The sequence below is a fragment of the Delphinapterus leucas genome, chromosome 3, assembly GCF_059928025.1.
Source record: "Delphinapterus leucas isolate spDelLeu-1000000601 "Yukka" chromosome 3, BTC_Dleu_Yukka2, whole genome shotgun sequence".
Taxonomy (NCBI): Eukaryota; Metazoa; Chordata; class Mammalia; order Artiodactyla; family Monodontidae; genus Delphinapterus; species Delphinapterus leucas.
In genome coordinates, this window is record NC_143131.1 from 17,762,741 (window position 1) to 17,775,752 (window position 13,012).

The 13,012-nt window shown below is 35.2% G+C and overlaps 1 pseudogene; it reads left to right on the forward strand.

Moving 5' to 3' along the window:
* Nucleotides 1-503: 503 nt before the first annotated feature.
* Nucleotides 504-1,528, forward strand: LOC111178521 (poly(A) polymerase alpha pseudogene; annotated as a pseudogene).
* The last annotated feature ends 11,484 nt before the right edge of the window (nucleotides 1,529-13,012 follow it).

Here is a 13,012-nt window from a genome sequence, read left to right on the forward strand (position 1 = left end):
GCATTATATGATTAAATGTTAGAAGTAATCTGTTCTCTAAAAAATCCTGTTATACCATGATTTATAACTTACCATTAAATTTTCAAAACTTGTTTATTTTTGAGAAGATTGAGACAGACCTCATTTGGTCCTTTAGTATCTAACTACTCTATATAGTTCAAACTAAGAAGAGAATGTCTCCAGCTCTGTCAGAACCATGAGAAAAATCTGCCTCCAATGTGTTTATAATGAGAGTAGATTGGGAACCTTCTTTATTGTTCATTGTACGTCAAACACAAACATCGGTTGGAATTTGAATATTATTTGATGTAAGGTTTTCCTAATTAAATGTAAATTCCTGTGAGGTGTATGATTATCACTTTTACTCTTTTATTCCCTTTAAATACTAAGATTCCTTGCTGTAAAACCTTTCTAAGTATAAGCTCTCATGGCTCATCACCATGTTTAGTCAAGAATTGGTGTTGGACCCAGCACTGAGGCAGGCCCTTGCCTCCCTTCTGCCTCAGTGGATCATGCCCAGGGTGGTGGCAGGGTTGCGGGGGGTGGTAGAGTTTCCAGGCCAGTTTCAATGCAGGGATCACAACAAACACAGCAGCCACAGAAGCACTAGGACCTTACCTCTCCCATCAGCTTAGCAGCCCCCAAGGAGACTGACTGCCTACTTACACAGAAACTAATTGAGGCTGAAGCCCTTTGGGGTTTTTGAAGAAGAAGAGGAATTGCAGCACAGAATTTAAATTCTGGGAAAATTAAATAACCTGGTAAAAGAGTGGATACAAGAAATCAGTGAAAGCAAGAATCTTCCACAATGTGTAATTGAAAATGTTGGAGGAAAAATTTTTACATTTGGAACTTATAAATTAGGAGTACATAAAAAAGGTGCCGATCTTGATGTGTTGTGTGTTGCTCCAAGACATGGTGATTGAAGTGACTTTTTCACCTCATTCTATGATGAATTGAAATTACAGGAAGAAATCAATTTAAGAGCTGTTACAGAGGCATTTGTACCAGTTATCAAACTGTGTTCTGGGATAGAGATTGCTATTTTGTTTGCAAGATTAGCACTTGCAGACTATTCCAGAAGACCTGGACTTTAGAGATGATAGTCTGCTTAAAAATTTACATATAAGATGCAGGGTAACCAATGAAATTTTACATCGAGTACCAAACATTGACAGCTTCAGGTTAATCCTGCAAGCTATCAAGCTGTGGGCCAAACACCACAACATCTATTCCAATATATTAGTTTTCCTCTGTGGTGTTTCCTGGGCTATGCTAGTAGCATGAACTTGCCAGCTTTATCCAAATGCAATAGCATCAACACTTGTATGTAAATTTTTCTTCATATTTTCTAAATGGTGTGTGTTTAGGTTATGTTAAAATAAAATTGATTGAAAAAAAAGAAGTCAAGTGACCTAACTTGTCAGCCTTCTAACCCATAACCCACATACGTTCCATCTAGAATACAGAGTGTAGACTGCCACCATTAATGATTTAGGTGATGTATTAATACAAAGAGCAGTAACATAGTGACATTAGAAGGAGAAATATGTCATTGAGAGAAAGCACTAATGAAGCTGTTGGCTGAGTCCATGGGAGACAGAGAAGGAAGGAAGAAAAGAAAGAAAATAGTGTAGCTGAGAAGAATAAGAAGTAACAGGAGTCAAGAGAGCAACTAAGGTAAGTGGGACTGAAACACCTGGACTCTCTCCTTTGAGCATTATTATCATATATTACAATAAACATTTTTGAAGAAGTACATTTCATTTGACAATTATCATGTGATTCCAATCATTTTTGGTTCTGTTTCCTCTCTCTCCTTCAAAGTATTAAGAGTGTTAGATTTCTTAATCATCCCCTGTTCTAAAACTCACTTCTTCTCATATTATACATTAGAAGCTTCTCAAATACTTTTCCTCAGTCCTATTTTCTTTCTCAAGAGTGGTAGCGTGGGCATAGAAATAGCGTAACTTTGGGCTTCCCTGGTGATGCAGTGGTTGAGAGTCTGCCTGCCGATGCAGGGGACACAGGTTCGTGACCCGGATCCCACATGCCACGGAGCAGCTGAGCCCGTGAGCCATGGCCAGTGAGCCTGTGTATCCGGAGCCTGTGCTCCACATCGGGAGAGGCCACAACAGTGAGAGGCCCACGTACCTCAAAAAAAAAAAAAAAAAAAGAAAAAAAAGAAAGAAAGAAATAGCGTAACTTTTTGCCCAGTTTGGTGCAGTTTTATATGTCAGTGCCCTCCAAGGCCACTGACTGAGGAGGACTAAGAACTTCTTTGCATCACCCAGGCTAACATGAGTGGCTTTCCACACAATCCACCCCCCCTTGTCTCTCCAGTTGAATGACCATGCACACAGCCCAGGCACATTGGGAGGAAGATGAACACCTGTCAGGGATGGTCACCCACCCCATACTGTGGTTTCAAGGAAAAAAGATTCCATTTCCTATTGTAATGTAGATCAGAGTAGGTTCCAGCTAGAAGTATTAATGCTTGAGATGCCTGAAAACGGGATACGGTCTTTTTCTGTGGAGAGGGCTGGTATTTAAGAGAAGAGAAGGTAGTTGCAAAAAAGAAAAGGTAAAATACATCAGTGAAGATGGCTGGAACCCCTATGATTTTTGATACTGTTAGACACTGGCCTAATGAGGACTATGGGAAAGGGCCCCACTACAGGCATCACAAGGACCTACTGTATAGCACAGGGAACTATATTCAATATCTTGTAATAACCTACAGTGGAAAAGACTATGAAAAAAGAAATATGTGTGTGTTTAACTGAATCACTTAGCTGTACACCTGAAACATTGTAAATAAACTATACTTCAATTAACAAAAAAGGAAAAACATTTTAGACAGGTGTGTGCAGATGGGTCTGAATGGGTTGTCATCCAGTGATGGCTTTAGGGAGAAAGTACAAGACGGAGGAAACCAGAGTGGAGGTACACAAGAGGACTATAAACAGCTCGGGAACTCTCAGAAAAATTCTTCCTGATTAGGCTGACATGAAAACTTCCTGTTTTTAATGGTAAAGTGATTTTATGATCATTACACACCATTGCTACAAAAGGGATCTTGGATGAAATACATTTCTTAGGGTTTTGGACACGCAGGCTCAGAGGCCATGGCTCACGGGCCCAGCCGCTCCGCGGCATGTGGGATCCAGGGCACGAACCCATGTCCCCTGTATCGGCAGGCGGACTCTCAACCACTGTGCCACCAGGGAAGCCCATTTCTTAGGTTTTTACACCCCATATATTACCATAGCCTGATAAGTTATATCAGATATTTGCAATAAGATGTCTAAGTGAAATTTAACTCACTTCCACTGGTTATAGAGGAATTGGATTGATTAGAAATTTTTACAAATGACCAGGATGATTTTCAATCTATTACAGTATTTTGAATCTGTTCCCGTTAATACATATATTTAGCCAATATAATCAAGTCCTAAACAATTGACTTAAATATATCTAGTGTTCATTCAAAATCTCAAATACCTGGATAATAGTGTGCTGCAAAGAAAAAATTATTGGTAAAACAGTGTTCTTCTCCTTTCTAAACTTTATCAAATTGTTACAAGTATTACCCAATTTTCATTCATTGAAAGAATTACCCACATCTTAATTTTAAGTAATGCTTCATCTATTTATGAGAAAACTTTCTAATTGAAGAGTATGTATTCCTACACTCTCCTTGAGCTATATTTTGATTCAAACTGTGTGCATCAATTTTTATCATAAAATTATTATAACCTGCACTCCTCCTTAAAACTTATTAAATTAGTATGTCAAAGTAGACTGATCCATTGTTAAAGTATATGAAAAAATATATGTTTTGTGTTATCTTCTTGAATAGAAATAACTACATCAGAACAGTGACCTCTTATTCTGATATTGGATTATACAAATAAATTCCATTAAAACAAAGAGAAAATTATCCCTTCCCTTTACAGTAAGGCAGCTACTGGGAAGAGTTTTATCAACCTGCCTAATTATGTGCTCATCCCTGAATTTGTCACAGAGGCGGGGGGATGGGGCAATGGCATTGACACTTTGATGGAGTGATTATGAGAAGAATGTCCTATTAAATGAAGATCTCTAATAAATAGATTGTGACATTATGACTGTAGGGTTATGAGAGGTAAAGTGGTTGGGCAGCCAAACAATGGCAGTTGTGTTTAGTCAAGTGACTTAATTTTTTCATCTCCAAGCCAATAATCTAGCTACACACAGTTCGCCAAGAATGTAGACTGTCAACCACCACTATTAATGACTGAAATAGTGGATTACCTTAAAGAATAAATACTATGTTACAAATTAGAAAAAGAAACATTTCACAGAGACAAAGCACTGCTGCCTCAGATAAGCACAGTAAATGCATATTCATTTTGAGACTATTCTCTTTAATAATAGGGAAGAATTCAAATAGAACACAGAGGTGGAACCAGATAGAAATGGCAGGGAAGAGCAGTACCCAGAGCATGACTGGAATAGAATTAATTGTTCCAGAGAAACTAAGATTAAGGACTCCACGACTACATGAATCTAAATGAGTATATAGTTAACATATTTTATGATAGAATAACAGCTCAATTTTAACTGTAGATAGCATAATTTAAATAGGACAGTAAAAGAGTTACATTTCCTCAGCCATTTAAAGTGCTTTCTGAGTCACCAGGCAGCACAGCACTTTGTATTTCCTAGAAGATAGCACATATACTTGACAGAGGATCTTTCAGTCACGAAGCAATTGGCAAAGTTAATATTCTGGCTTCAGAAAGAGAATCCGGAGATAGTCTATCAAATTGGATGAGTAGATGGGGCCACCCACTCAGTAATTCATTTGCACCACCCAATTCAGTGATTTTTTTCTCTCTAGTAGATAGATGGAAATGTATAGCTGAGGCCAAAAGACCTTCTTTTTTTAAACTTTTTTTTAAATTGAAGTATAGTTGATTCACAATGTTGTGTTAATTTCTGCCGTATAGCAAAGTGATTCAGTTATATGTATACATTTTTTAAAATTCTTTTCCATTATGGTTTATCTCAGGATATTGAATATTGTTCCCTATCCTATACAGTAGGACCTTGTTGTTTATCTACTCCATATGTAATAGTTTGCATCTGCTAACCCCAAACTCCCACTCCATCCCTCCCCCTACCTCCCCACCCCTCCCCCTTAGCAACCACAAGTCTGTTCTCTACGTCTGTGAGTCTGTTTCTGTTCTGGAGATAGGTCATTTGTGTCATACTTTATTCCACATATAAGTGATATCATATAGTATTTGTTTTTCTCTTTCTGACTTACTTCACTTAGTATGATAACCTCTAGTTGCATCCATGTTGCTGCAAATGGCATTATTTCATTCTTTTTCATGGCCAAGTAGAAATACCTTCTTTTTAACATCAAAAATATACTGCACATAAAGTGGATTATGCACATTAAATGATACATTTCTATGCCTCTTAGTTTTACGACTAGTCTTCTTTGGCTCTATTTGACCTTACATCTCGTAGTCACAGCATTGCCGTAACTAGCAAATGGCCCTTCTTTATTTCTATAATCACTGAGGCTATACCATATGCTTTCTAAAGGATGAACATGAAAAGAGTAAAATTAATCATTTAAATTAGTTTCAGGGATACTGTTCTTGGCACAGAATAGACTTTATGAATCTTTTGCAGCTACTTCAACTTACAATGTACCAGCTTCTGTAGATTTAACTCTCAATCTATCCTATATTTTCTTGACCTTGAACACTTATTAACATTTTATGATTCTAGAATAGTACTTACTCCATAATGACCATACTCTTTTATGATCTATTACAATAATAGATTACACAATTATTTTATAGGATAATATATTCAAATCCTCTGAATTTTAAAAATGCCTTTGAGCCAAATGTGAAGAGGTCTAACAAGGTAAAAGAAATGACCTAGTTGCATTTGCTTAAACTCTGACTTGTCTCTACAAAAGAAAAACCTGGCTCAGCAAAATCCATTACTAAGATCAAAACCTCTCCTCCCCAGACTACAAATGTCTACCCTTTACCTTCAGGCTGATAAGAGGAATTAGTGTCTCTGTTTCTACAAATACAGAAATATTCATTACCTCTATTCTAATAATTAACACACAGATATAACACAAATATTACATTTTCTTTCATTTTAAGTATAAAATTCCTTTCAAAATAGGCACCAAAGCCTCATAACTATATTTAGCCATTTTATATTATATGCCGCTTCTATCATTGAATTTAGGTAATCTCTTTGAAATGAGCATAAATCTTAGAAGTCAGATAAGATTCTTTTTAGCTTCATGGTTGGATTTCAAGAGAGTGAAATGAAGTAGGTTCTAAGCCCTCTCTGGAGAAAATGGAGCAATACAGCTGTTAATCATGTTTGTGGCAAGCAGAAATGCAAAGCCTCTAAAATAATCAGGAGACTTACATCTAAATGAGCATAGAGATGAAATAGATAGAGGTGCATAAATATTACAGGGACTTTTTACTATTATATTCATTAAAGTCCCAGCTTAATGCATGCTTTATTGCCCAGAAATTCATTTCATTTGCATTTTAACTGGGTTTTAGTCAAGTTAATCCTTTTTCTTCCCTTGCTAAGAAACTATTCAGCAACTACAGCAAAATATTGAAAGAAGAGAAATAAATTGAAATAGTCTTCTTATACTAAAACTTAAATTTGTCATAGTTTACTAAAGAAAAAGGATGTCTATATGAAGTTCACTAGATCACATTATTTTAACACCAAAAAGTGTCTGTGTATTATCAAGTAAGCTCTATTAGATAACAAAAAAAATTATTCATTTATGCTAAAGATTTAATATCAAGCAACATTCAGTAAAAATAAACATTTTATTTTCACAGGAGTAAAAATTATAAAGTACTCACCCATTTAGAAGTAAGCAATTAATTTTCACAAGAAACTCCAATATGTAATACCATGCATCATTCAAGTAGTTGTGTAAAAAAAGAGCAGCTTAAGTTGTATTTTGAAAGTGTGAGCATTCAGTTGAGAAATATGTTAGCTTAACAGAGAAAGCTTTTTTTTTTTTTTTGTAATGAAAAAAAGTAACTTCATTTCCTAAATCCTAGTGACTGTAAAGTCCACATGGAAAAGATAGAGTTGGGACTTCTATGGCGGCGCTGTGGTTAGGAATCTGCTGGCCAGTGCAGGGGACACAGGTTCGAGCCCTGGTCCGGGAAAATCCCACATGCCGTGGAGCAGCTAAGCCCGTGTGCCACAACTACTGAGCCTGCGCTCTAGAGTCTGTGAGCTACAACTACTGAGCCCTCATTCCACAACTACTGAAGCCTGTATGTCTAGAGCCCTTGCTCTGCAACAAGAGAAGTCACCACAGTTAGAAGCCTGTGCACCACAATGAAGAGTAGGTCCTGCTCGCTGCAACTAGAGAAAGCCTGCGCACAGCAACAAAGACCCAATGCAGCCAAAAATAAATAAATAAATAAATTAAAAACAAACAAACAATAGAGTTTTGTCCATGTGACAATATGTTATAAACACAAACTGCTGATAACCCCTTAGTAAAATGGCCCCTTCAGGCAAACAGACATCCTAGCAAATCTCAAATAAAAAGACAAATGAAACTAAGGAAAGCCAAAAAAGTGGGGACAAATGAAGTCTTCAGATGAAAGGAAACTTTCTTCATATTCATTTTGAAATATTTAACATGCATATGTATAAGATAAAATATAGTACTTTGAGCATAACCATCCCATATCTATTGAGAACCATCTCTAAATATTTTTTAATAAAATTTTATTTTAAAGTTTGTGCTCTCTCAGGAAAACCAGAACACATTTTTGCCTCACTAACATTTGAGAGTTCAAGTGCCCTTATTGCTCTAGTTTACTTGCCTTACCTTAAGCCATGTTTCAAGTCTGAGATGACTTATGATGTTCGTTGACAGTGGATGGTCTGTTTGGAAGATTCCGGCTGTAAACTATTACTTTTTAAAAAGTGTTTTGAGTTGTCAATTATTTGAAGTATTCATCAATAAAGGTAGATTGAGTGAAAACCCTACATTTGTTTCAGGTCTATCATTGTCTTAAGAAAATTGAGCAAAATTATTTGGAATAATGAACAGAAATTAAACAGAAAGCCATGTTTTTTACCCATCTTCACTGCCACTGATTAATGCTAATTAATTAGATTAATTAATCAGACACAAATACAGGGAATTTAAAACAAAGCCCATCCACTAAGAGTTAGATGATCTTTATGATACAATTAATTTCTAGCACATTCCTGCTCAAAAGGAGAGACACAGTCCTTATTCTAGTTCTAGCTCTATTTATACTGAGAAGCTGATTAAACACCCATGTACCGAAATGAAAGTATCACCAGTTTAATTTATGAAAGCATAATCTTCCGTAGATTAATAATAAAATTTATTTTTTTAAAATCCATTTCCCTTTGCTGTTATTTTTATGATACAGGAGTGAGTTCCATGTAAAACCTGCATAATCATCTTAGTCAGTAAATGTATATTATCAAGATAATTATTATAAAATTCTGATTGAAAACACTTGATGTACTCTAGTGATCAACTCAAGTTGATTACATTTTTCAATATTTTATCTATACAGTCAGTCCTCCATATACACAGGTCTCACATCTGCAATTCAACCAACTGTGAATCAAAAATATTTGGAAAAAAATTCCAGAAAGTTCCAAAAGGAAAAATTTGAATTTGCTGCACACTGATGACAACTATTTACATAGCATTTACATTGTATTAGGTATTCTAAGTAATGTAGAGATGATTTAAAGTGTACTGGGGGATGTGTATAGGTTATATGCTATGCCATTTTATTTAAGAAACTTGAGCATCTATGGATTTTGGTATTTGTGGTGATGGTGCGGGGAGGGGTCCTGAAAAAAATACCCTGTGGATACCAAGGGACAATTGTATTTATCTGTGTGTCTTCTATGAATCCATCTATTTATAGGGTTAACAATTTATAAGATTTGCGTACATATTTTATTATCAAATTTTGCTTGATTTTAATCCTATTGTCTCAAAACTTTCTACAAAATAAAAATATGTTTGCTAATATTATCCTAGCATATCTTTTTAATATAAGAAATTGAAGTAAATTTTGTAAGCTAAGCATACTTCTTATGATATCAGAGACAGAGAGAGAGATAAAGAGAGAGACAGAGAATAAAGCTATACAGAATAAGTCAGGAATAAAAAAGAAAATACAAACAACTCATGCCAGCATTTGACAACCTAGATGTAATAGACACATATTTATAAAAGTTAATCTTCAAAAGTGTTTGAAAGAAGAAATGGAAAACATGAATATGGTACGCTTATTACAAAGAAATTGCATTAGTAATCAAACACACACACATAGACACAGCTTAGATAATCTCATTACTAAGTTTTATCAACTATTTAAGGTGCAAGCAACTCCAATATTTTATAAATCATTCTAGATAGGTGCAAAAGAGAAATCATGAAGTGATTTTATAAAACTAGCATGTCAGAAACTGAAAAGACAGTTCAAAATAAGAAAAGTAAAGTATAATAACACTCAAGAGAAAATATGAAATAAACTCTTAAAATATTAGCAATCCAACAAAGTAATCTAAGTATAGTACATTATGACCCAGTTTGATTAAATGTCCATAATATTTGATTTAACAACAAAAATCTACTGATATAATTGATATAACTTGTGGAAAAATGTGTAAATTATGTTTCAGTTTTTTACCTTTGGGAAAGTTATTTACATATTTGCTCATTGATATTTGTGATAAATATTCTGATTCTTAAAATACTTATGCTTAAATAAGCTGGTATAAAGAAATATTATAGAAACAAAATATATTAAGTTAAATGTTTGATGGTTTCAAGCTATTTGTATAGGGAAGTATGTGCATTAAATCCTAGTCTTTAGAATTTCATAATATTTAATAATCATTGCTTCACTTCTGTTTCAGTGAACATAACACATGCAATGTAAAATGAACCTCTAAAATTGTAAAATCCTTCTGTAAAGTCTGAGATCTGTGTGAGAAGTTTATGTTTTTTTATATCCTAAAATTTGCTATTAGAAAAAAATCATCCTATAATCATTATCAAATTCAAAAATGTATTTGTATTTTGAAATCAAAATACAATTCAAATAATATTTTCAAAAGTATTACTAAATTAATAATTAATATTAGCATATCTGAAAGAAGCTTCTAAAATTCAAGCATAAATCTCAGTTTTTCAAGGAAAAGACTTCATCCAAATTTAAAATGAGTAAAGATATTTCCTAAGTCCATAGCAAAGCATGACCTTTATTGCTATTTAGATTACATTGGAGGGAGATAATAAAGTTTACTAATACTAATCTTCTTCTCCCAGTTTTAAGCAAATTTGAAAAATCACAACGGAATACTACTCAGTCATCTAAAAGAATGAAACTTTGTCAGTTGTGACAACATGGATTAACCTATAGGATATTATGCTAAGTAAAAAAAGCCAAACAGTGAAAGACAAATACTTTCTAATTTCACTTACATGTGGGATCTAAAATACAAGACAAAGGAGAAAACATAACAAAATAGAAATAGACTCACAGATACAGAGAACTTGTGGTTATCAGAGGGGAGGAGGGTGGGGGGATTGATGCAATAGGTGAAGTGGATTAAGAGGTACAAATTTCCATTAAAAAATAAATAAGTCATGGAGAGGTAGTCTCCAGCATAGGGAATATAGTCAATAATATTGTAATAACTTTATATGGTTACAGATGGTAACGGCTTATTGTGGTAACCATTTTGTAACATATTGAATATATAAATGTTGAGTCACTATGTTGAACACCACTAACAAATAAAATATAAGTCAGTTATACTTTAATAAAAACAAACTTGACTAGGAACTGTGTATGTATATCCTTATGGAGTCGATAGTTAATGTCTGAAACTGAGAATTGCAGAATAGCTGACTTTTAGCAGGCTTTGTTTTGATAGCAGGGGTGAGGAGAGGAAATATACTGCAGAGAGAAATGACAGTTGCCTCAGACAGGTTCTAAATCTTGTTCATCACTGGTTCTTCATTATATGCCTAATTCTGTCCATCTCTGGGCAATCCATTGGTGAGAAGTACAATGTAGAAATATGGGTTCTGTAGAAATGAAACAAAAGATGCCTTGACATCTAGATAGTATTTAGTATAATATGTATAATCTGATGATTTTCTTATATAAATAAGTTAATTTTTCTAAACTTAGTGACTAAGAATTCAATGTATATTTCAATCAGGGAATGACCCACACCCTAGCAGGATTGACTCAAAATGTTTTATAATAAAAAATATACAGTAGAAATGTGATAGCAAAAATAATGATAATTTAGGCAGAATTTATATCATATGACCAACAAGACCTCTTGTAGAAAACTATCTCATATTCTTGCGCAGTAGTGTTGCAGATATTTCTAGTCTTCAATTCTCTGTGCACCTGGGTGGCTTAGATTTCTCAGCCCTCTTGTAGTTAATGGGGCACTTGCCCAGTACTCACCAACAGGGTGCAAGCAAAAGTGACCTGTCTCATTTTTATGAAGAGGTATTTGAGAAGAGGTGTAAGCTCTCTGTGTTCTCTCTTAGGGCTTAGTGGGGTCGCAGAGTCTGTATTTTGAATGGAGAAACAACACAGTGGAAGCAGCTGAATTCCTGAGGCACCACATGGAAGACTGCTATCCAAAAATTTAGGAAACTCAGACTGTATTTGATATGAGCAAGAAATACACCTATGCTGAATTCAGCCACTGATATTTGTTTTTGCAGTAGAACCTGGTCAATCCTGACTAATCAACTGGGTCATTTCCGGAAGATTTATTTGAGTTTTACAATTTGTTGTGCACACTCATGGGCCCCCAATTTGTTGAGCTTTAATATATGGAGTGAAGTATAAATGCTGTTACCAAAAGCATATTCTGCAAAGCTCAGCTATCACAAAGGCCACTCTTTATAAGGACAATGTTTATGATGGAACATGTAGAACAAATTATGGTCATGACACATAGTTGTTTTCAGGTCTGTGGCCATTTCGGTACTTACTCAGTGATGATATATTCCACAACATTGAACAGAATATCCTTCTTGGGGCTCCCCTTGTGGCGCAGTGGTTGAGAGTCCGCCTGATGATGCAGGAGACACAGGTTCGTGCCCCGGTCCAGGAAGATCCTACATGCCGCGGAACAGCTGGGCCCATGAGCCATGACCGCTGAGCCTGCACGTCTGGAGCCCGTGCCCCGCAACGGGAGAGGCCACAACAGCAAGAGGCCCGCGTACCACAAAAAAAAAAAAAAAAAAAGAATATCCTTCTCTATTCTTATATTTACTAGCATGGTTTCTGATCATTAATCATAAAAGGTTTCTATGAGAGCAGCAGGCTACTATGATGATTTTAGTGATCCATAGTACCCAAACGCCATGGAATGTTCAATAGATAAACTATCTAAAGGATCTGTCAGTTACAGCTTTTGCATCTATCAATCTCCTCTCCATGTTATTTGCTCAACTCTTGAAATCTTCTCATCCATTACTTGAAGCACACCTGCCTTCATAGGCAGAAGCACTTCTAGTCCTAGTACCCCTTGTTTAGTCTCTTAAGCAGAGGGCTCCTGAATTTTATCCATTAGTGTAAAAACACACAAATCTCACTTGACAGTAACAGGTATGCTTGTGGCAAGGCTAGCTTCTTTCTGAAAAATCAGTACGTTTGATATAGAATTTTAAAGGTGACTAAATGGCGGAACTATTTGGTGGTGAGAACATTTCCAAATTTCCTGTGTAATATATAGAGAGCTTCTACAGAAGCAGACCTGTCACTGGACAAATGTGCTTCTTTTACAGGAAAGCCAAGCAGAACTTGGACCAGAACATTACAGTGAAGGTTTTATATTTTTGAAGAGTGAGTGCACACACAAGACAGAGAGAGAGAAAAATGTTCAGAAA